The sequence below is a fragment of the Orcinus orca genome, chromosome 2 (genome assembly GCF_937001465.1).
Source record: "Orcinus orca chromosome 2, mOrcOrc1.1, whole genome shotgun sequence".
Lineage (NCBI taxonomy): Eukaryota > Metazoa > Chordata > Mammalia > Artiodactyla > Delphinidae > Orcinus > Orcinus orca.
In genome coordinates, this window is record NC_064560.1 from 23,577,500 (window position 1) to 23,603,655 (window position 26,156).

At 43.7% G+C, this 26,156-nt stretch overlaps 1 long non-coding RNA gene across 1 annotated transcript in view; it reads right to left on the minus strand.

Annotated features, from left to right (window-relative positions):
* Positions 1-819: 819 nt before the first annotated feature.
* Positions 820-26,156, minus strand: part of LOC117197386 (uncharacterized) — a 32,738-nt gene continuing 7,401 nt past the window's right edge. Inside the window, exon 3 of the long non-coding RNA XR_004477970.2 lies at positions 820-2,696. This is a non-coding gene — a long non-coding RNA (uncharacterized LOC117197386). The remainder of the gene's footprint in view (positions 2,697-26,156) is intronic.

Here is a 26,156-nt window from a genome sequence, read left to right on the forward strand (position 1 = left end):
TGAAATTTTGCCTCTGCAACAACATTCGTGGACTTGGAGGGCACTGTGATAAGTGAAACAAGTCAGACACAGAAAGACAAGTATCTTATGTTGTCACTTATATATGGAACCAAAAAATACAACAAACTAGTGAATATAATAAAAAAGAGACAGACTCACAGGTATAGAGAACAAACCAGTGGTTACCAGTGGGGAGAGGGAAGGGGGGCAGTGGCAAGACAGGGGTAGGGGAGTAAGAGGTACAAACTATTAGGTATAAAACAAGCTATAAGTATATATTGTACAATATGGGGAATATAGTCAAATGTTTACAATAATTGTAAATGGAATATAACCTTTAAAAGTTATTAATCACTATATTGTACACCTATAACATAGGATATTGTACATCAACTATGCTTCAATATAAAAAATAAATTTAAAAAAAATTTTAAGAATACTGAGAAGATATTAAATGATGCAAAACCAAAAGCCACATCTTTGTTAGCTCATTCGCTCACTCCTTAAACCCATGTCAGTGGTGCCCAAGCCTTTTTCTGTTCTGTATCTTTTAATCTTCTAATAATCTCTGCTTTTAAATGTGTACGCATTGGAGAGAAAAAGAAAGATAGAGTACATGCGTGTGCACGTGTGCATGCACAGGCACAAGTGATTATTGTGTGAACATCCTACGCCTTCCTTAGTCCAATGGGTGATGTAACTTATTAGAATTAACTGCATTTATCCCATTTGGCGAGTCTGAAACACTGTGTTTATATACACTCATCGTGGGTTGTATAACGACGGTTATCAAGAATTCGTAGACACCACAGAGTACAAATACCAACAAAACGAGGATGCCAATTATTTGCATTGCTAGACAGCATTTATTTCATACATATACAACAATCAACTAAATATAATGTTGGAACATTTTTTGAACAGTAACACACAAATGTCACTTTAAATATTCAATGAGATGATATTAAATAGTCATTAAGTCAGTAGTGACCAGTCCCGCTCCCATGCATGCAAGCCCAACAGGCTCTCCAAACTTCTTCTGGAAGATTCTACCACTGGACAAAGCCAGGGTCTTATCCTCAGATGTTATCCTCACGTCTAAAACAGTAAAAGAGACCAGAATCTCCATTGCTTTGAAAGAAGAAAATTGGGACCAGAAAAGTATCTTCCTAGACAAAGGTTGGGGCAATGGAAGTGAGAAATTTCACTCAAGTTCAAAGTAACCATCATGTTAAAACTGATAAGGGAAGACTACAGGCATCTCCAAATGTGTATGTAAACAGAGGTCAAATAAAGTAGAAAAACTCATATTTTAATTCTAAATGAAGAATTCTGGCGTTGCTCTTTGTAGGACCACAGGCTTGCATTTAACACTCCTGCCACCCCACCACTTCTGGAGCAAAACTTAAAAGGGTGCAACAAAAACAAGAACAAAACCTCAGTAATTAAGATAAAGAACATTTTAATAAAATAGTGTAACCAAAATATTTATGACAAAAATCATAATATTTATGATGTTAAAATATGAAACATTTTAATACAGGATCATTTCTTTTTTAATTTTTTTTTCCATAATGCACTAATTCTTTATCTCAGTTCCTGGGTTTGTACCCAAGGCAAGTGCTTCGTTCTCCTCACCCCGGTCCCAACCCTAAGGGAAACCGAGTCTCAGGTGCAGGTTAAAATCTAGTCAGGCCCAGCCAAAGAGGAAGAGGGTGGGGAAAGCAGCCTTTTCCTACAGCCCTGGGATGTCTCAGGCATAGAAACTTCCTCCCCACATCAAAGGAGACTGCAGCTGCCCAAATTTAACAAATAAAAATACAGGACGCCCAATCCAATGTGCACGTCAGATACACAAGGAATGTCTTTTAGTATAAGTATGTCCCATGCAATATTTGGGACATACTTATACTATTTTTTAAAACTCATTGTTTACCTGAAATTCCAACCTGACTGGGCATCCTGTATTCTGTCTGGCAACCCTCCCTCCACGCCACTCCCACCCCTGCCCCAGGAAGTCTCCCTTAACCCCAGGCAAGAGTTTCTATCTTCCCTGAGAGAGACAGTCACTCTGAAGGCCCATAGAAAGAACAAAAGAAACAAAAATAACAAACCAACTGAAAGCCAGCCCAACACGGAAAGAATGTTATTGCACATTTGCTGACAGAGACCGAGGGAGATTTCCAACATAAACAAGGAAATTTAATCTCATTTGCAAAAGCTTCCCCTGTGCTAATTTGTTAACGGCTCATGTAGTGACACAGAACCAAATACATTTTATTGAGCTTCTTTTTTCTTATATGATGCAAATCAAAGCAATCCCTGCTAGTAAGTGCAACTAGACAGACCAGAAATGGTGCATTTTCCGAACTGGTCAGGTCAATCAAACTCAGCTTCTTTTTCTCAACCAAATGGATCGTCTGGCCAACCAACTTCCTGAGCCTTTTCAACCAAAGGTTGTGCATTTGTCATTAGTTGTGAGACTGTGGATGACTTCAGACCCGATGCGAGTTTGCCCTGTTAATGTTCTTTTTTGTCCTTCAGCCCGTTCTCTGCCTCCCAGGTAGGAGGCAAGAGAATCCAAAGCCCCCAGAGGAAAGATGCCCTCACACAGCTTCCTCTGCAGCTTGAGGAGGCCAACGCTGGTTATTCTCCCTCCTGGACATCAGAGACCACGCTACGTCATCCGGCTGAATCTGAAAGAAGCCAGGAATGGTTTTCATTTAACAATAATTAATTTTCAATCAAGGCTCTTCTTTCTGCTCATCAGATCTGGGCTACTGCTATACATGGTCCTGAGCACAACTGCAGCCCCAGGAACTTCATCTTCTGCTTCCCAGAGATCAGCTAGAAAAGGAGGTCTCTCCTTCTCTCTCACTCTCTCTCTCTCATTCTCTCATAACGTTTATTTCTCTTGTCATTTTTTTCTATGTATTTTTCCTTTGTTACAAAATTGGATTCCATTTTTAGATACGATTTTGTGTCCTGTTCACATCTTTGCCCTTTTCCATTGACAAAAAATAACAGTTCTCCACCTCCCCAGCTGCAGGAGGAGAGCAATAAAGGCCTATACACTTTTTTCATAGACTTGGAACAATTAACTCTCAGACAAACTGTCCTTTAGAATAAGTAAGACCGTTTTGCTTTCACGTCTGGCTAACATCAACATCTTTGGTTCTGGTGTGTGAACTTGGGCAAGTCAGTTCCCAGCTTTGGTTTCTGTATCTTCATCTATAAATGGGAATTGAACCATCTCTACAAATGCTTCCAGCTCTGAGATTCTAAGCTGATGCTGATTTTCATTATTATCTTCTAAATGTTGAAGAGGTTTAGCCGATGTGAGTATTTTATAGAGAAAATCACCATCTAGGAGCCCAGCAGTCTCCCAACTATGTGTTGAATTAGCAGGAGCTTGAATTGATAGATTGGGCAAAGGGGTGAAATGATCATTTCCTTCCCTCGACCGTATGCTGTATGTTCATCCCATGACGATCAGTCAACGTGCAGAGAGGGCTAATGTAGTAACCATGCTTAGCAGTCAAGGGACACACAAGGGCTATCATCATATAAAGGTGTGGAAGGTAGCACAGAATTACATCCAGTCCAATTAATCATCAACTTCGCTCTTAGATGACTTAGATCAGAACCCCCCCCCCTTTTATTTTTGCGGTACGCGGGCCTCTCACTGTTGTGGCCTCTCCCGTTGCGGAGCACAGGCTCCGGACGCGCAGGCTCAGCGGCCATGGCTCACAGGCCCAGCCGCTCCGCGGCATGTGGGATCTTCCCGAACCGGGGCACGAACTCATGTCCCCTGCATCGGCAGGCGGACTCTCAACCACTGCGCCACCAGGGAAGCCCAAGACCCCTTTTTTAAGTTACTCTTGAGTAGGAATGGGATGCTGGGCTCTAAGTAGCTAAAAATATAAACCCAGACCCATAAAGGCAATGGTGTAATGTTGGTCCAGGCTTTAAAAAGAAAGTCTTACACTTCTAAGCAGAAATTTTTGTTTAAATTTTTAAACATAATCCATGAAATTCTAATGGATGGAATGTAATCTAGCTGAATAACCATGAGATAGGACTACCAAGTTACAAAATTAATCCTTGAAAAAAAGAAAAAGAAAAAAGAAACCTGTACTTATGAACATAAGTTAATGCTGTCATTAGAAGACTATGAATTATTTCAAGAATAATATCCCTGCTCAAAACACTAGTCAAAACTTCATTCTCAAGCCTTTGAAAAATGTCTTCACCACTCTATACCGCTTTCAAAAAAAATAAGTTTTGGAATTATTGTGGCCATTACAGGATCAGCAAGATCTTTCTGAAATGAAAGCTAAGGTTTATCATTGGCTTTTTTTTGCAAGCCTGGTTTCCAAGTGGCATTTTGGTGCTTCTAGAAATCAAAGCAATCAAAATATAAAATTTCCTACCTTTGCATAAGTTGAAAGGAATACAGCATGGTCTGTGAAGGCAATTCCAAAAAAAGATCCAGAAAACTGTGCTGGTCACCGGCAGTTTAGTTAAAATAAGCATATATCCCAACGATGCAATCATTTAAAATAATACAATACTCGCCCATGTGTCGACGTCCCAGATTTTGTTTCCCCCAAAAAATCCTCAATCATCGTTTCCAGTTATAAAAGCATTGAAAACACACAATTGTCTCTATTCTCTCCTGAAACCCCAATAAAAATTACAGTGAAGAGATTTATTTTAAGGAGTAAATAATCCACAAAGATAAAATAATGCGAGAGGAGACAGAAGTTTGAAAGATGGATAATAAAAGGAAGAAGGGTGTGGGCTTAGCAGTTACAAGTGAGCTGAATCATAGGCAGTACCATTGTGTTGCAAAACGCAGCAGCCTCGATCCTAAACCACAGTGGAGAAATCCAAGAAACAATCAAATTTTTACCACCCAAAAGGCTCAGATGCTACTATTGGGTATCCCTGGGAGTGGAAGTGTAGATGGGACTCTACACAGGAAGGCGCGTTAAAAATCACTTATGAAGGGCTTCCCTGGTGGCGCAGTGGTTGAGAGTCCGCCTGCCGATGCAGGGGACACAGGTTCGTGCCCTGGTCCGGGAGGATCCCACATGCCGCGGAGCGGCTGGGCCCGTGAGCCATGGCCGCTGAGCCTGTGCGTCCAGAGCCTGTGCTCCGCAACGGGAGAGGCCACAGCAGTGAGACGCCTGTGTACTGCCAAAAAAAAAAAAAAAAAGAACATGCCTGATGGATGTATTTGAATATATTGAGAGGAGATTAAAACAAGTAAAAGGAAGTTTGGGGGATCAGGGATCATAAAAAGCCAAACCGAAAACTAAGTAAAAAGAAGACAATGATTAACTCCAGGAAAAACAAAAAGTTATGTAAGAAAGCAAGGTAATCATAGTATAACAAATGTCCCAGGTGTGATTAGCATTTAGATGGTCAGAATAACATAACTACACTTACTACATAATTCACTGGGAGAATGAAGGAGATGGGCAGTAAATATTGAAAAGGTGTAGGAAAGGAGGTGAGTAGCAGGTTTGGTGAAAGAGAAAGAAAGTTTCCTCTTAAAGAGTGGAAAGAAACTAGAAAATACCTAATACTAAAAAATAAAGAAGGAGCATTTAAAAACGTGTTATTTAGAGATAATGGGGGTTAACATCAAAAAGAATAGTTGACGGCGATTTCCACTGGGGATGAAGACAATGTAAGAGGCTATCAGTCTGTTTGGGCTGCATTACAAAATACTACAGACTAGGTGACTAATAAACAACAGAAATGTATTTCTCTCATTTGTGGAGGCAGAAGGTCTGAAAGTGGGGCCCTCTTCAGAGTCACAGACTTTTCATTGTGTCCTCACATAGCGAAGGTGTCTGGGGACCTCTGTGGGGTCTCTTTTATGAAAGCACTAATCCCATTTGGGAGGGTTCCACCTTCATGACCGAATCACCTGCCAAAAGTCCCACCTCCTAACACCATCCCATTGGGCCTTGGCATTTAAACATCCGAATTTGGTGGGGACCTCAACATTCAGACCATAGCAGGGGGTATTGGGCAAAGGACTGGGATTTGTCGTAATAAATCTTGTCATCTGACTCTTTAAATTATGTGCATGGGTAAATTTGATATGAATAAAATCTAAGCTATGAAAACTCAGATATGTTATTTTATATCCGCATCAGAGTCCCAGGGCAGGATGAGGGTGCGGAGAGAATAAAAAGAACTCTGGGAGTCACAGGGAGGATATCAGCAAATATTTGGTGGTAGCTCTTCAAAACCTTAGCTGGAATTCCTCTAATCCACCATAGAATGAAAGCTAGTTTTAGATCATCTGTCTTTCAAACCAATATGACCTCTTTCCAAACATGTTTGACTGCCCATGTGCAGTGCATTAAATACAATAATAAAGCTAATCAAAGGGGCCTCCCACAAATATTTTTGCTACATAGACCAGACCACAACATTTTTCCTACACCTACTAATGTCAGCAATGATGTGTCAGTGGCAGGAAGCTGTAATGACATTAAAAAAAAAAAAAGCCTACTACAACAGCAGGGTTTGTATCTTATTAAAATGTGTAATAACCGAAGGCCAAAGGGGCAGAAAAGAGACTGCCTTCCCCTGGTAACTGAGACCGTAATTCCACTCAAAAGTATTAAGTGAGTGGTATAATCAATTAAAATAGTTAACACGTATCGAGTGCTTTCCATGTGCAAGGAGCTGTTTATTGCTTTGTGTGTATGAAGTCCTTACATCCTCACAGCGACCTTGTAAAGTAAGTACAATGTGTCTCATTTTAAAGATGAGAAGACTGAGGCACAGAGCAGTCAGAGAAAGAACTCATGATGGTACAGCTGGTGAGCAACGGATCTAAAGTGGAAGGAAACTAACACTGCCCCACCCCCTATCGCAAGCCAACCCTGCCCCAACCTTGCAGAGATACGGGAAAGATGTTGCCTCCTCTCCTCTTAAAGAGCGGACCTCCTGTGTGAACCCCGCAAACAAGAACCATATCCTTCACCCTACTGATTGAGTCCTTAACACATGCCAGGGCTCTGCGAAGCATTTCACGAGCAATATCTCCTTTAATCTTCCAGCAATCCCAAGAAGTAGGTATTACCAGTGCCACGTCCAGATGGGGAAAGTGAGGTTCCCAGAGGATAAGACAAACTCCCCTATGTCCCTGCGGTCAGTCCTGAGCTCTCTCGTTCCAAAACCCTCTGCCTTTTACAAACAGAAACGACTGATGAAAAAAATGATGGTTCAAAGTGGAGAATCCAACAGGAAAGAATCCAGAAGTTGTTCTTTGAGGATAAGGATTGCAGTGTTTTAATCCTCACAACAGTCAACAGGTATTATTTTATGATTTGATGTTTTGCTACTGTTAAGAGATTGTGTTTTGCTTAAGTTTAATATAAATGTTTGAATTAATCATTACAAATTTAATTGTTTAAGACTCACAGATATAGAAAACAAACTTGTGGTTACCAACAGGAGAGGGAAGGGGGGAGGGACACATTAAGGTACGGGATTAACAGATACACACTACTGTATATAAAACAGATAAGCAACAAGGACCTACTGTATAGCACAGGGAATTATACCCATTATCTTGGAATAACCTATAATGGAATATAATCTGCAAAAACACTGAATCACTACACTGTACACCTGAAACTAACACAATATTATAAGTCAACTACATTTCAATAAAAAGGAAAGTGAAGTCAGATAAAAATGTAATTGTTTAAATTTAGATGATTCAATTTGCTTTACATTAAACTGCCAGGAAGTGACAGACAGCAGTGGAAGGAAGGTTGTGGGCTCGGTGTTCTATCCTCACGAACCCCTCAAACCGACCTCCACACGTGAGAACACTGATTTCCACGTGCAATTGCAGACCCTGTCTTCAGCAATCCTGAGGGAAAAATGCCTATTTTGTCGTTAAGACTACATTTACTAGGCTTCCCCTGTGGCACAGTGGTTAAGAATCCGCCTGCCAATGCAGGGGACACGGGTTCAATCCGTGGTCCGGGAAGAGCCCACATGCCGCGGAGCAACTAAGCCCGTGCGCCACAACTACTGAGCCCACGCGCCTAGAGCCCGTGCTCCGCAACAAGAGAAGCCACCGCAATGAGAAGCCCACGCACCCCAACGAAGAGTGGCCCCCACTCGCCGCAACTAGAGAAAGCCCACATGCAGCAATGAAGACCCAACACAGCCAAAAATTTAAAAAAGTAATAATAAATAAATAAATATACTATAATTACTCAAGAGTGGTCTGGGTAAATTGCTCCCTTTTCCAGCAGGCACCGCTAGTGAAGGCAGAGTGACAGGCGACACCTCCATCTATGCTCAGGGATGCAAAGGGAGAAGGGTGAGGAATGGAGAGAGAAGATTGCCCCTCCAGCCCTAATGAGCTAAATGGTGAGCTTCTGTCCTCCTCAGCAAGGCTTCTGGGACGGTAAATCCTGGAGGACCACAGTTCTTGTCCTCGCTGAACTCGGACAGCAGTGTCTGTCTGCGCCGTCCACTCGGTTCTCAGTACCACTTTTGCCTGTTTAACTCTCCCCTCAAGAGGCACCTGGGAGTTCAGACTGTGCTCTCACCTCCCTTTTGTCCCCAGCTGTGCCTTTACACAGCACGTGTCTATGTACAGTCTGGACCCTGACAAATATTTATCAGATTTCCTTGTTCTTGGAGGAGGAGAAAGGAGGATTGGATGTCTGAAGACGGGGGCCCTGGAGAGCAAATCCAGTTCCCGTCCGAGAAAACAGCTCAGTGTGTTCTGCTGACTTTATTCCCTTCCTCAGCTCTGCTAAAGAAAATGTAACAAGGGCACCTAAGAGGAAGGAAAAGTGCCTCTATAATCTTGTATTTGAGAATCAAGTTTCACAGACAATCCCATTTCTGTCAATGAACAAAAAAACTTCTATTTCTGATATGTTTTCCCCATCTCTCTAGCTGGCCAGGATGGTGTGGGGATCTGATGTGGAAATGTTTGCAGGCACTTAGATCTGTGGACGGAACCACACCCGGTGCCCGTGGCACTTGATCCAGAATCGGCAGGGCACCGTGGGAATAGGAATAACAATAATAGTAATGACTAGCGTTTTGTTACAAAAAGGAATTGGGCTGCTTCCCCCTCTCCTGGGTTTTAAGCAGGATAGAACTAATGTCAACCAATGGAAAAAACTTTCAAAAACACAGAACTGGGATCTCAGCCGGACGCCCCTAGCAGAGAACACTTGTAGAGGCTGTGCTTTGCTATATGCATAACCTCCACACAACCTCAAGTAACTCCTGAACGTGGCTCAGCCTGTGAAAGAACACAAGCAGGAATTTCTTCATAATCCCTTTCTTTGAAGCAGAATAGAGGTGGATAGGATGATCCTTCGATAATCCCTATTGCTTTAGGATTTTAGAATATTTGGTATTTCTCCACATCAGTTCAGCCCAAATAATTCATTATTGCATTAGGAATTGAAGGGGAATTGTCTTCTTGCTCTTTATTTTCCCCCAAGTGCCCCTTCTGGTCCGACCTCCCCACCCAAAACAAACAAGCCAACAGGTAGTATGCTGTGGAGGCCATGACAAGGAAGGGCCAGTGTGGTCCATGAAGAGCCGTGTCCAAAGCCTGTTCATACCAGCTCAGATCCCAGAAATCAAAAGCACAGGCTCGGAAGCTAGTCTGAATGTTTTCAACAGCATGTGCTCATCTGGGACCTGTTTGCTGGAATCCTGATGCTTTGACTCCTGGCCCCCAAGCTGATGGGCAACATCGTGAAAGGCCATACAAGGTGGCCCATGTATTCATTAAAAAATGAAGAGCTAGACCTGGGATGCATGTTTGAATTTGGACTCTGGTGAGGGGCTGCTTGCAAACTCAAAAAGAGTTCACTTCCACTGGTGAAATTCTAATTCCTCTTCCTGAAAGGAAAGAGGAACAGATCCCGTGTGATTTTATGGCTTATAATCAGGTATCCGCAGGACAGAGGTGGCGAGGAGTTGGTGACAGGTCATACTTCCCTCGGAGCCCAAGTAGATTTCAGACCTAACATGCCAATCAGCTGATTCTCTGGATCGAGGCATGAGCACATCCCACGGGAATGTGCCTCAAAGAGGACCAAATTCATCAGCCGCGTGAAACTCCATACCAACTTCCTATCATTACAGCCCCTCCAGGCCACACATCTGGGGCAGCCTTCAGTGGGCAGGGGGAGGGGCAAATCTGCAAGTCAGTACCTGATTTAGACTAGAATTATGATTCTCTTCTTGATACACAGTCTGGAGGATCACCTGTTCACATAATTTTTTGCAACATTCCCTCTGAAAACGAAGTCTCCAAAGAAAATATTACCCATTCATTTACATATTTTTAAATTTTTCTTATATTTTCTGTGCTAAGAGATTTGAAAGAAGCTAAATAACGATGATAGAGAAACCCAAGCTCCAAAATGAAGTTCGTTCGTCACTGATGGACATGTCTGGTGAACACGTCTATAAGCTTAGAGGTGTTTTTAAAGCTTATTTACAAGTTTGATTTATGACCAACTTGGAGTCTTTCTAGATTCGAACTCAAATGGAAAGGAAGCTTCTGGAAAATCATAGCTTTGCCTTTAAGTGCACTTCTCAGGCCCCACCTCCCTAGTTGAAAAGATGGTAACATCAAATCTCCCCAAAATTATACTGGAACAACATACCCCTTACCCAGAACCCCATTCTGCAAAATAATAAATAAAATGCAAATATGATTAATAAAACACAATTCCTGATCCTCAGACATGGTGACACTGAATGATGTCAAAGAAAATGATGGAATCTGTGTCTCAGAGGTTTTTCAGAAGATGTCTGTAATAATCTTTCTGTCATGGCTTCTTAGAGAGACCAAAATTTTGTTCTCAGACTGTGGACACACCCCCATCTCAGCTTCACCATCAGTTAAGCGTGATCTCAGAGTTCCCTTTCAGCGCCAATCTTTTAAATCAAAGGAACACTCTTAAGTTACCATCCGAAGAGCCCTGCAGGCCTAAGAGTCCACAGAGCTTGGCTATCATTGCTGGTCAATCCAAACTACTATTGGAACCAAATGGAAAGAAGTGAATGGAGAAAAATAGTTCTCACTCATTTAAAAGGAAAAATGACCAAAAAAAATTTTGGGGGGAACCCACTTAGCTCTGATGAGAAACAAGAGAAAGTTAAGCAGAGCAGGGGGTGGGAGCAGGGGGCATTTATTCAGAGCTTGTCTGCCCATGCCTAGGTGCAACATCTGTTTGCTTCTCCCTAAAAGCACTGCCACGCTCCATCCCTGAAACTGACCTGGTTTGTGTCTGTTTCTTTAAGAAAGGAGGCCCTCGCTTCATCCAGGTAGGTGGAAAAGCGGTCTGTGTCTGGAAACCTGGTGTGATGCCCTCCATCCTTTGGTAGTTGGCTCCGGTGTTGCTTACAAAGACTGCAGGGACCCCGAGGAGAGGCTGGGCTCCTTCCCAGGCAGCTATTCATGAGTCCAGAAGGGACTTGCCTTCCTTTCATCTCTTCTGCTTGACTCTCCTCGCCGGCCCTGGAATCACTAGTACCTTGAAGCCGCTGTCAGCCCAGCCCAGGCCCCGCTGCTGCTGCTGCTGCGAGGTCCCATCACATGGAGCCCCCGCCGCCCCCAGCCCTGTACCCCGCAGCTCCGGCACCGACCTGGATGCAGACAGACTCCACCATGGCTAGAAATGCAGCTTGGTTTTAAGGCTCCAAAACAGAAATGAGCTCAAGCTTTGGCCTCTCAGCCTTCCCTCCTCGTTGCCCCAAGCAGGACAGCCCTTAGCTCTCGGGCAACCCTCACTGGCCTGGACCCTCCCTCTTCCCCAGCGGCTTTCCTCCACCGTCCTCTGAGGAAGTGCTTTCCCGGCATCCTGTCCTCCAGGACACGCTCAGGCCTCCCACACCTCCTTGCCAGCGGTGACCTGCTTCCCCACCCACCCCTGGCGCCGGTACACCTTCCCCACCCCAGCCTCTCTCTCCTTCCTCAGGCCGGCCCAACGCTCCCGTCCATCACTCACCTCTTTACCCAAGATATCAGTGTCAACGTGGGGACAACACCCAGCAAAACCCCAGGCCGTACCAGCTCCCACACAGGGAGGGTTTTGCCTTGACGATTTCCTGCACCAGTACCAAAGGGACTGGTCCCATGCCCTGCTCTGCACATCCCATATTTCCTCATGGGTGTCTTGCGGCAAGACACCAGCCCAGAAAGCCCCTTTTCTTACTAAGGGGTCTGTGGTGTTTCCACTTAAGGATGCGATGAGGCCCTCCAGACAGCTCTGAGTCACCCAATAATTATTTCATTATTCACCATATAAACGGTACCAAGCAAGTCGGAGCTCAGTCGGCATCCAATTCAACTTCAGATCTCCATGGATTGGGATCCATGAAGCAACCTACTGCCTTCAACCGTTCCCCTGCTCAACTTGAGAACCTTCCACCTGCTCCTTTCACCTTCTGCCTCCTTGGGACAGCGGCCCAGGCCCTTTAAAGTGTCCAGGGAATTCCCTGGTGGTCCAGTAGTTAGGACTTGGTGCTTTCACTGCCAAGGGCCGGGGTTCAATCCCTGCTCAAGGAATTAAGATCCCACAAGGTATGTGGTACAGCAAAAAAAAATTTTTTTAATAAAATAAAGTGGCCGGGCTTCCATGGTGGCACAGTGGTTGAGAATCTACCTGCCAATACAGGGAACACGGGTTCGAGCGCCAGTCCGAGAAGATCCCACATGCCACGGAGCAACTAAGCCCGTGTGCCACAACTACTGAAGCCCGTGTGCCACAACTACTGAAGCCCGCGCACCTAGACCCTGTGCTCCGCAACAAGAGAAGCCACCGCAATCAGAGGCCTGTGCGCTGCAACGAAGAGTAGCCCCCGCTCGCCACAACTAGAGAAAGCCCACGTGCAGCAACGAAGACCCAACACAGCCAAAAAAAAAACAAATAATTATTTTTTAAAAATAAAAATAAAAAATAAAGTGGCCAACCCCCAGAGGACAAAGAGTAGCCTTCTTATTTCTTTGCCTTTCTCTCCCCAAGACCTAACACAACGTGTAGCTCACGGTTGAGGCTCGTTGCCTGGTGGGTCTGTTGACCTTCTAAGGGACACATTAGGGAGATGCAGGCTCTGAGAGTGAATTCTCTTTCCAGTGTTTCCCAGAAGGAGGTGTTACATCCACCTGCAGCAGAATCTCCTACAGTCCTTGCTGAAAATGCAGATTCTCCAGCCCCTTCCATACCTGCTGACTCAGAATGTTGGGGGTGGATCCTGGGACGCTGCATCTTTTAACAAGCTTCCCAGGTGAGTCTCCTGCACATTGGGGTTACTGGGCCATCAGTTCAACTCCATTTTAAGTTCCTTAAGACCTTTCTAGGTGGTAGGGAAAGTTGAGTTTTGATTAAAGGAGGAATATGTGTGGAAGTGTTTTGTTTTGTTTTTTGCAGTACACGGGCCTCTCACTGTTGTGGCCTCTCCCGCTGTGGAGCACAGGCTCCGGACGCGCAGGCTCAGCGGCCATGGCTCACGGGCCCAGCCACTCTGCGACATGTGGGATCTTCCCAGACCGGGGCACGAACCCGTGTCCCCTGCATCGGCAGGCGGACTCTCAACCACTGCACCACCAGGGAAGCCCTGGAAGTGGTTTTAAGTCCCTCAGCAACTGTAGACATCTGTGCACATCGGTGGCCTGCCTACTAACAACTGACGTGAGATCACCTTGCCTGACCCTGCCTGGACCATGAAGCCTCTTTGATTATCAGTCCAGCCTTTATAAGTTGGTCACGCATTGGCAAGTGGCGAGCCATCTTCTATCACATTTCCCATTTGCTATTGACCTGAGGCCTCAGCAAGAGAATCGTGGAGTCCCCGACCCTCGCTCAGGTGAGACAAGCCCCACAGGTGTGTGAAAAGCACAGCCTGCTGGACCCTATGGGTGCTGTCTTCTGGGTCAGGGTAAGGGCTGTAGGACATGAACTAGTTCATTCAGGGTTAGCAGTCTATCTGATGGTCAGGTTTTTGTGAGACAGTTCATTTGGTTCATTTTGATTAAACCAAAGAGCAGTTGAGTCGTTGACTCAGTGAAATCAGGGTGGTCATGCACACACAGACCCAGCCCAGGAGAAGCTGCTTTGTGACAAGCCATCAGGATAAAAGAAAGAGGTGAGGACAGAGTGTAGTGATCTCTGCTACTCATAACTCCAAGTTGGCATCGTCTATCCTCCTGGAAAGGAGTAGAACTTGCCTGAAAATGTTATGTGATGAAAATGGAAGGAAGTGGCACGAGAGACACAGCCTATACCCAAAAGGGAAAACAGGTTTACAGTGTAGCTCTGCCCAGTGGACAAATATATGAAAATATGTGAAAAGAGATCTGATTCATTCCCTTTAGCCTTGTGATAGAGTACATCTATTTCTCTCTTCTATAACCAGGTCTTCTTTGGCACAAAGTCCCGAGTGTTTGTCCCTGCTGTGGGAGGCTACTAGCCCAAAATACCTCCAGAGAGAAATATAGTCAGCCCTCTGCATCCACACAGCTTTCACATCCACAAATTCAACCAACATGTCAAAAATATTCGGGAAAAAAATTCCAGAAAGTTCTACAAATCAAAACTTGAATTTGCCACGCCGGCAACAATTTACACAGCCATTTCCATAGCATTAGGTATCATAAGTCATCCGGAGAGGATTCAAAGTATACAGGGGGATGTGCAGAGGTTATATGCAAACACCACGCCATCTTATATGGGGATTTGAGCATCCCGGGCTTTTGGTCTCCTGAGGGGTCCTAGAACAAACCTCCTGTGGATACTAAACAGCAACTGTACTCGATTACTTTTGAAATCATTTAAAAGGCTGAATTGTGGGAAAACTAGGTTTAGGAGATGCAGGGGAGGTGCTTGATGAAGGAGTGTGTGTGTGTGTGTGTGTGTGTGTGTGTTTTCTTTTAAAAGATGGGTGCTATTTCAGACTCTCTCACATAGAAATATAACAAAAGAGTGTGAAGCTCAGAGCCACAGCGTGCCCATCTGTCGACAGGCCGTTCAATTAACTTATTGTTACCAGTGAAACACCAGCTCGGTGTGTCTGCAGAAAGAGGAAGTCCCAGGTGCTAGAGTGACAGCCATTAAGCTGCTGGCAAAGCCGAGCAGACAAGTTGTTCCTCTGGAGTCAGGCTGCCTCTTCCTCCTTGGGTTCCTTCCTTCCCTCTCTGTCTTACTTCCTCATCTTTCCTCCTCCCAGCTCACACCTCTTGCCCTTTCTTCTCTTTACGCCTTCCCTCATCTGGGGAAGAGAAAAGGCCACCTCCTCCCTTCCAATCGAGCACTTCTTCTTGAGCACGAAGCCCTGGTGGAAGAGAAATGGGCTGGGTTCTGAGAATTTGCTGAAGCTTCTATTTATTTAAACAGAGCCAAGGAAGGGTGATGGGGGAAGATCGTTTTTGCCACCTCAAATGAACATCAAACCATTCCCCACCCTTCCCTCCCATCATGAGGTCTGATTTTCCGCCCTCCACCCTCTTGCTGACAGCTCTCCCACTCTCTAAGTCATTTCTTGGTTTCACTCTCAAGGGGCAGAGAAGACAGCAAGGCGGGGCACAAGCCCTGGTTCAAACCCCAGGGTGTACATACACTGGGGGCTCCCTCACCCGTTCCAATCTTGGGGGGGGGCGTTGGTTTTCTGCAGGGGCAGAACTGGGCCTCTCTTGACTCATGGCCATGGAGCTTGCAAATTTAGGGCTGCCTTTATCATCATATTTTCATGATCTGAGTCCACTGGCAACTGCTCAGAGGGGAAAACAATAACCCTCAAAGGAGAAACGTGAATGCTATAGACATGGATATATTCTAAGCATTAGAGCTAATTATAGGGGATGAATCACAAATTTAAACGTCTTAAATATAGGCATAAAAAAATAATTAACCCTCAAACAGGAAGCTGCTGAACTGTCAGATCGCACCGTTTGAGAACCAAGAAAAGCAAGTCAGCACCCTGTAAGCATGAGAAAAGTGAGGTTAATCCTCTGCTGGGGTTTCAATATTCTGTTCATTTCTATAGGTGTGCTAAGGAAGGTCCTTATACGGGTGGAAGAGTCTACTCATGGGACTGAAACTGTCATGGTGGAAACACCCTCTCTTCTTTAGAAAGTGACAGTCTCTAGAAGATACATCCAGCCTGAATCTCCCAGTGGGAGTGATTCAGCACTCATCAGTATAAGGATGTTTCAACCTACAAGCAGACAGACTCCATAGTTTCATCAGGCAATTTCATTCATGTTTTAGTTGCCCTCCACTCAGTTTGAAAAGCTGTCTAAGAATCCCTTCACGGGCATTCTCTGCATAATCACAACATCTCTTTGTCTGGGATTAGACGCGCCTAGAAATAAGAAGTTGTGGTCTCATCCAACTTTACCCCCTTTGTTCCCCACTAGGGGTCAAACCTAATAATACAGACCCACGTGACGGTCACAGATGAGGGTGAAAATGAGTCTAATGGTGCCAGATGAAGGAAACGACTCCAGGAACCAGACGCCATGGGTTCTAGGTTCAGTTACTTCAGCAGCACCACTGTGGTCAAGCACGTGCACCTGCTGCCTATTACGGGGATTAGCAGTCAGAGCACTTCCGTTCACGGCATCTGGTATCAGAGTTACCAAGGAAAAGGCACCAGGCACAGGATGGAGCCACACTTCCACGTGGAGAAGAGGCAGAATCAAGGTCAGGAGTGGGATCAGCTCTCCATGGCCACGGGTCCCTCCCTTCTTGTGCTGCTGCAGAAGGACTCCATCCCCTCCTCCCAGGGGAAAGACGTAGCGGTGGGGTTGGACGGATGCCTTGTGATGCACACGCCAAAGCAGAACAACGGAGCTCACGTGGAATCTGAAACAGGGAAAGATATCCCCACACAAGGTGGCAAGTCCAGCACCGGCTGTGAGGACCCCACATCTCTCAGTAAGCAAGTGTTCAGACCCAAGGCCCCTTCTCACGTGACCTAGTGGGGGTGAAAGGCCTCCATGCTCAAGGCTGCCCTCCCAACAGCTAGGACCTTAATCCTCGAACCACTTAATCCCACCAATCTGTCTCCTCATCTATAAAATAGAGACAACAGTGGCGACCCTACTTCTCCAGACAGGGCTCTCATTAGAGGAGGCCGTTTATGGAAAGGAGCTTTGAAAAATGATAAACCCCTGTGGGACATGGACGTGTAGTGAATAACCTAGTAAAGTTCTCAAGAAACAGTACAACTTTTTACCCCATTTGAAGTAAATTGTTAATATCCAAGAGTCCACTTGGGGTCCAGCCTGAATGAAAATCAATTTCTTAGCACTTCTTGACACCCCTGGGTTCTTCCACATCAAATTTTGACATAAGAGTTCTTTCTTTCCATCCAATGACTGTCTCGAGTTTTCATTTTCCCAATGCATTTCCCCTTCACTGAGAGCACCCATGTCACTGCTCTCCTTCCTCTTTAGACCTGTCTTAACTTTTTTGTTCCCAAATCCCCGGTTCCATGATGGTTGATGCTGGCTTTCACAATCCAACCTTCATCTCTCCACTTGTCAATCTGATTTTTTAAAGTGCTTAAATTGAATGCAATTCTGCCTTTTTTTTTTTTTTTTTTTTTTGCGGTATGCAGGCCTCTCTGTTATGGCCTCTCCTGTTGCGGAGCACAGGCTCCGGATGCACAGGCTCAGCGGCCATGGCTCACGGGCCCAGCCGCTCCGCAGCACGTGGGATCTTCCCAGACCAGGGCACGAACCCGTGTCCCCTGCATCGGCAGGCGGACTCTCAACCACTGCGCCACCAGGGAAGCCCCAATTCTTCCATTTTAATGGTATTTTACAAAAACAGTTAATACACACAAAATATCTGGCTATGGTTATTTGAAAAGACCAAGTTACAAAATTTTATGTAGTAACAATCCCATTTAGCACATACACACACATCCTGCCCACTTACACACTTATCCTAAAAATTGAAAATGTACATACTTCAAAATATTGAGTAGTTATCTCTAGGTAGTGAGAACAAATTTCAATTTATTTTCCTTTGTGCTTATCTATATTCTCTATGGTTTCTAAAATAAGCATGCTTTTTTTTGGAAAAAAAGAAAGAAATTTATTTTAAAATGCTGCCTCTTTCCTCCTGCAGAAGGGAACAAATTGTACTAAATAAATCAAAGACAAAGTGTCGTCCTCTAACTGAAATTATCTTCATCATGGCCCCAGTGATCTGAGTAAGAATAAATCCATCATCTATTGAAGTGGCTGCAACCTTCTTCCAGAGTAAGAAAGTTATGTCAACCCCATACACGCATATAGGTATACATGTGACTGAAAAAATTTTCAAGAAAGATTACGAAAACACAATATGTTCTGATATTTTGTATTCTATGTGATTCCAGTACTTTAATGCTGGCTGCCTTGCACTGAATTCACTAACCACAGTTGGAAAGAATCTGATCTATTGCAAACTCCTCATCTTACAAAATTAGGAGCCTTACCGTCAAACTCGATTGCCTTACGGGACAAAAGGCAAGTCTCTCTAAAGAACATCCCTGGAAGAGATTGTTTCTCCATCACCTGCGACATCTCCAGAAACGAATTACACTTCCGTTCTCTGAGCCAGATCCACACATTTTCGATGCCCGAATCAGCCAATACCAAAAGGAATGTTCCAACAGCTGAGCTTCTGTGAGGAAGTTTATGATACCGATGTCTTGATTTTAGAAATGGTGACATTGGAAACAGTGTTCCCTCTTGGAAATGAGTGTGAAAGCTCCTAAGCTTGGCAGACTCACAGATACAGAGAACAAACAAAGTGGTCACCAGGGGAGAGAGGGAAGAGGGGAAGGGCAAGCTAGGGAGAGGGGATTTTAAAAAGGGTTAAAAAGGGTTATTATGGAATTATATGAAATCATGTGTGTGAAACTTTTGAAAATTGTAAAGCACTATAGAATTTAAAGAATTTTTCATTCAATAAAAAAAATGTTTAAACTCCTTTTGGGATTAAAATATATATACAACTATATATAAAATAGATAACCAGTGGCACAACATTATAAATCAACTATACTTCAATAAAAAATAAATAAATAAAATAGATAACCAACAAGGACATACTGTATAGCACAAGGAACTATACTCAATACTTTGTAATAGCCTATAATGGAAAAGAACCTTAAAAATATTTATATATATATATATATATATATAATATAACTGAATCACTTTGCTGTACACCTGCAACTAACACAACATTGTAAATCAACTATATTTCAATTAAAAAAATTTTTAAGTGCCTCTAGAAAAAAAAACTCCTGCGCTTGGAAACCAGTATAAATTTCCATGGAGCAAAAGAGGTGAAGATGGAGCCAAATTCAATCACAATCTAGTATATTACACGGCTAGCATCTCACAGCTTCCTATCCTTGTCATCTTCTTGTCTTTTAGTTAACGATAGAATTGGATGCAATAATATTAATAATCATCTTCTTCAAGCTTATAAGATCTAAGATAACACCCAAGTTATGATGAGCTACAGAATATCCGTTATGTATAAGACGAATGCACGTTCCAGCATATAACTGCCCCCTGGAACACATCACACAAACAACAGCACTCTGCCTGGAGGGACAGGAGTGAAGGTCAGCGATAAGGAATCAACCACATGCAAAGATGCTGGCCTCTGAGGACTGCTCCCCTATCAAATCAGGACGGTTCACTCACACGCTGATGTGATCCGAAAACACTTGCAAATTCTCGCGGTAACTTCTTCATCACCATGTAGATGAGTTTCTAACCAGTGTGACCAACATGCATGGTCAGAACGCTTTCTAGAATGATTCTGCCACTGAGAGTGTGGTTGTGGCCTGCTATCCCTAGGCTGAGGTTTCTGGAGTTTCCATTCGTGGTCTGGGCAGTGATGATCTGATTAAGCTGCACATCTGTGAAGGGTTTGAGGTGAAGGAAAAAGGGAACTGGAATGGTTCTCACCTCATCAATTCTGACCACATCCTCCCTCTCCGATTACCCCCAAGAGGAGGGAAGAGAAAAGAGAGCAGGAGTAGAATGAAACAGAAGAGATGAAACAGAATGGAAGGGAAAAAGGAAGAGGGGGGAAAAAGAAAGCTGGAGGGAAGCCCCAAAGTGACTTATTCTCAGAAACAGAAGCCCAGAGCCCAAGTCTCCAAAGAACCAGAGCTTTGTTTTATCTTAATTTCTGCTTCCCTTCCTTCTTTTCCTCCCCAGTCTATCTCCTAAGTATGAACTTTTAAATGACAGTCATCTGTGAACATTGGTTTATTAAGTAAATATCTGGACATTCAAAACGGGCTTTTTATCAGCAATAAGATTATGTGAAACTATGTTTTACGTGCACAGTGTCCTGATGCCCTTGTTATAACGGTGGCATATTTGAAAATAAAAGCTTTCAATACAATATGGAAGATCCTCAAAACATTAAAAATAGGATTACCATATGATCCAGCAATTCCACTTCTGGAAATATGTCCAAAGGAAATTAAAACACTAACTCAAAAAGATATCTGCACCCTTATATTCATAGCTATTTACAATAATCACGACATGAAAACAACCTAAGAGTCCATCACTGGATTAATGGATAAAGCAGTTGTGAGATAGATAGATAGATAGATAGATAGATAGATAGATAGATAGATAGACAGATAATGGATTAGTATTCAGCCATTAACAAAACCCACGAAACTCTACCATTTTGGGACCTTCAAGGCACTAGGCTAAGTGAAATAAGTCATACAGACAAATACTGTACGATCTCACTTATATGTGGAATCTAAAAAACAAGCAAACAAAAACAAAAAAACTCATAGAAAAAGAGATCAGACCTGTGGTTACCAGAGGCGAGGGTGGAGGAAGAAGGAATTGGCCCAAGGTACATACTTCCAGTTACAAGATAATAAGTACTAGGGCTGTTACGTACCTGATGACTTCAGCTAACACTGCTGTATGATACACACCAAAGTCATTAAGAGAGTAAATCCTAACAATTCTCACGACAAGGGAAATCTTTTTTCCTTGTTTCTTTTCTTCTTTCTTTTCTTCTTATTGTATCTCTATGAGAAGACGGATGTTAGCTGAACCAGCTGTGGTCATCGTTTCACAATACACGTAAATCAAACCATCAAGCTGTATGCCTTAAACACTGATGCATATCGATTATTTCTCAAAAAGACAGAGGGGGAGCTTTCAAGTCATGACTTTTCTTTAGTTTTTTTTTTTTTAATAAAGGCCTAATTCCACTCTGTTGCATCTATTATCTTTCCAATAAAATATATATCTAAATGCATTACAATCTCAGTGGTGCAGGAACCCAGTGGAAAAGACGGCTGGGAAGGAAGAAGCAAAAGCACATCCAAGAGAAAAGATGTAATGAACAGAAGACTGTTCACTCCCACAGCACTCGAGCATTTCAAAGTATTTTACTGTCTCCCTGAGTGACAGGTACACGTTATACCCACACTGGGGCACGGATTCTCAGAATTTCTGCTGCTATCCCATCCACTAGTTCCCTTTTTCATTTCAGGAAATAGCTGACAGGGAAATTTGCGTAACTTGCCCAAGGCCACACAGGGACTGAGTTGGATGTGAAATTCACTTGTCCTCGAAGCTTCGTGCTAATCCCACCTCTTGACTGCCAGCCAGGGTTAGCCTTTCCGATGCCACTTGAAGTCACATGGTGACTTCACAGAGCCTCTGCAGTGATAGAAAAAAGCCAGCTCAAACATGGAAAACGCAATCAACCAGTTGGCTTCATCTTCCTACCTCCGGACAACTAGCTTGACTCACCTGAGTCAGTCGAATGGACTAATTATTTTTCAACTCGTGAAATCACATAGACTCACTGTTTTGGCACTGCAGCGACAGTCAGAGTGAGTCATGGGACTAGAAGTTATAGGACAACATTCAACATGGCAGGTGACCAGAATATTACTGTTTCAAGAGATCACTGTCATCGGACCCTTGCTTAGCTGTTGATCGATTTACTGAAAAACATAAATCAAGTGTACAACTGGTTTTAGCAGAACATCCTGGAAAGTGGTATCTACCTGCAGAGAAGCAGTAGATACATGTCAGTTTCAGTCACTCCTGCACTTACTCATTCGCTTTCACTGTGTGCCTACTGCACGCCAGAGGATGATGCTGTGTGGTGTTCAAAAATAAATAAATATGGTCCCTGCCATCCTGGCTTTTGCAATATAAAAGGAGACCTAAATAAAATTGGGCAGGAATTTTTAACGGGCTAAGTAGAGAGTTCTAAAACCTCTGTATGGGATCATAGGAGAGTGAATGATCCCAGCAGTGAGTTCTGGGGGAGAACCACAAGAAGAGGTCGGTGTCTGATCAGGAAACTCTAGGACGGGAGAGTCAGGGGCAGGGGAACGTAGGTACGAAGATCGTGGAGAGCCAAGGCCTAATCCAATGTGGCAACCAAAGAAGTGGACCCACACAGGGAACAACCCAAGACAGGGTTCCACAAATTCTAACTTCTCTCATGGGTCAGAAGGTGGGGGAAATGAGAACAAGGAGAATGACATCAGAGTCTTGGGTAGGAAACAAGTGGAGGCACGGGGAGGAGAACTACGTTTTGTTTATTGCCGTGTGTAAAGCAATGTGCTGGGAGCCTTACATAAGTCATCTCTCTTAGTCTTGGAGACAATCCTACAAATTGGGTATCTTTACCCCTGCCTTACCAATATCTTCCAGGATTTCCAGAGAGCATTACCAGTTTACAAAGAACTTTCACATGCACTCCATCCTCACATTCCTACTCAATAACTAAGACAGGGATCCTCATTTTATGAAAGAAGAAACTCTGGCCTTGGAACCCAGGCAGCTTGCCAAAGACAGGAGCAGAGCCACTGTGCTTTTTCCATTTTTTAAAATTCATCTACTTTTTAAAATTTATTTTATTGAAGTATAGTTGATTGACAATGTTGTGCTAATTTCTGAGGTACAGCAAAGTGATTCAGTTATACGTATACATATACATTTTTTTCATATTCTTTTCCATTCTGCTTTATCACACGTTATCGAATATGTGCTATAGAGTAGGACCTTGTTGTTTATCCACTCTATATCTTTTTTCATTTTTTGATAGCCTTACACAGCTGGCCATAGCGCCAACTTAATACCTTCACTCTCTCCCCAGCTTGAGTTCACATGTTATCTGTTATTCAATCACCAATCCAGCTATCTGAAATCCATTTGAAAGAAACTCAGATTTGTAGCAGCAACCTCCAAACAGCTCGTGCAAGGTTTGGAAAATTCAGCTTCGTGGTAGGAACGGCAAGCAGTGAGTACCATCCCCACAGACATCTTGGGGGTGCACCATTATGCCCTGTTAACTTGAAAAGAAGACTCAGTCTGAAGGTCTTGTGGGGTCTACACAACCCAAGCGAAGCCACACAGCCCCAAGAACCTACAAAATTATTGAGGTAGTACATTGTAGATCAGCCTGGAAAAAATTCCATATCGAGATTGCCCGTCTCAACAAAACTTAAAAAAAAAAAAAAAGCTAGTCTCACTTGGCAACTGTATGGAGACCACACCCTGTGCTGCACACACATACCTGGGCTTCATCATTCTTGCACAAGGGAGTTTCAGAACGGCCAATAAAACACTTCAAGATAAAGCTCCTTCAACTTTGAGCACTGTTTTAAAAGTCCTCAGGCAAAGAAGGTTCTGAATTTCTCCAAAACTATAATTTAGCAGCCATAGCAAACAAGCTAGTGGTTTGATAAGCTAGAGCCTACTGCCATCCGAAATCCCAGGAACACAGTTTTCCATTAAATATCTCAGCCATGTGGGTATTTACCTAGGGAAATCCACTACCCCCACCCCCCACCCGAAGTGCTACTATCAATGCAAGAAGCATGAAGATTCAAGAAACCATAGGACACGATCCCATTCATCTCTGCCTCTGGATTGAATCACTCTCTAATTAAGCATTGCTCTTTTCTCAGAGATCGCCCAAATCCAGAAGAAGCCTGCACTATTCAGTCTCTTCCAACATGTGACTTACTCAAGTCTCAACAGCATTCAAGCCCAAGCCCAGACTATAAACAACTCTGCTGAAAAATAAACACCACCTAAGGCAATAAGCCAACTACTAGAAAACATTTAGTATAAATCTAATGGGGGGAAAAAAGGCAAAACAAACTCTGTTCCTGTCCCTCTCCATAGCTTTACCCAAAAACAGACTATCCGTCTAGAAAGAGCCTAACGATTGAACAGAGAATACCCATAACTCCCTCCACCAGCTCGTGAAAAGAAGCCTATCATTTCATTTCCTTGAGCTTCCCTTTCCTCATGTGTAAAATAGGGATCGTGAGAGCTGTGTCCTATTTACCCTGCAATGATGTATGGAAGAGTAGCAAGATACTGTCTGTCAAAATACCTCGATCTCCTCTGAGATAGGGTACCATGTAAATTTCAAGTGTTGTTATTACTACGTTTTAGCGCACGTGAAATCTGAGCAATAAAAGGCTGGTCATCACAGGGTGAAAACAGAACAGGATACAGCACGAGGAGAGCGGAAATCCAAGCTACGTGATTCGAGTGAAAAAGGAGAACTTCCATCTGACCAACAGAAGAGAGCCCAGTGACGGAAGAGAAACGTGTGTATCCAAGGAGAAAAGTCGACATCAGGACATCCTGACCCGGTTCTTGGAAATCAGTCAATAGATCAGAAGTGAAAATAAGGTGAACTGGATGTTTATTCAAGAAGCTCCTAAAATCCCAACTCCTCTAGGAAAAACTTGGAGAAAAGCTAGCAAATTGCCCACACGTCTACACTGTCTGTTCTTGGGTATCTTCCAGAACTCGCCATTATACAATCTGCACATTCCTCTGAACTTAGACTTAATAGGAATGCTTTTATTTTAAAATGTTCGGTTTCTTGGACACACACCTTACATATATTTCTGCCATTTTCTGCTTTTTCTTTCTATAGCTCCTTTCCAATGTTGTCATTTTCTAATATTTTCAGGTAAATATCATGTTCAAGCAAAATCTTTTTTACCAACATGGCTCATTCATTAATTTACTTGACCAGCATATATGGAGCACCTAACACGTACCTGAAAGAAGTTAGCAGAACGAGTAAGAGGGACAGACGAGTGATTCATAATTTGACCCTAATTCTGACCTTACTAGTTCTATATTCCTTTTAAATGACAATATACTTCCCCATTCATCTGTTAAAAGATAAAATAGCAATATATCTGCACGATCACATCAGAGCTATCCCAAACACAACTGAAATGCTGTAGTGTTGATGTCCCAAACGCCAACAATATATCCCCATGATTAGTGGGGCAACTATAACTGAAATTACATCTCCATATTTGTATTTGTCCATCTCTGGACCTTCTTTAATTTTAGGAGAACTGGAATCATACCAAGTTTTCAAGAAAAAGAATGTGGACCGTGGTATCTATTTTGTTCTCAAGACTCTTCCAGTGGAGCCTGGAAAGTCTCAACACCTGAACATCTCCTGGTTACTCAGTAAGTATCTTGTGGATTGATTACTCTGGTGATTCCAGCAATACTCCTAGGTCACTTCCCAGGCTGGGAAGTGACAGCTCAATGTCAAGTTTCTGTCAGTTTGCCTTGGATGGTTTCCCCCGGTTAATTCACTTTCTCTTGCCCACACGGGAGCACAGATGCTGCTTTTCTCTCGGGCTCTCCCTGCTCTGTATTCCCATAGAATTTTGCCAACCCAAAGAGCCAGGGCTTCCCTGGTGGCGCAGTGGTTGAGAGTCCGCCTGCCGATGCGGGGGGCACGGGTTTGTGACCCGGTCGGGGAGGATACCACGTGCCGCGGGGCGGCTGGGCCCGTGAGCCATGGCCGCTGAGCCTGCGCGTCCGGAGCCTGCGCGTCCCGAGCCTGTGCTCCGCGGCGGGACAGGCCGCGGCAATAGGAGGCCCGCGTACCACAAAAAAAAAAAAAAAAAAAAAGAGCCGACTGTCATTCATAAACTGGGCAGCTTTCAGGTGTGCTTGCTCTGACGAAAGGACTCTACAGAGATTACAGGACACCAGCATCAGCTCAGGACTCTAGAGCTATGTTTTTCAAGCTTGGGTCCTTGTGGTCCTA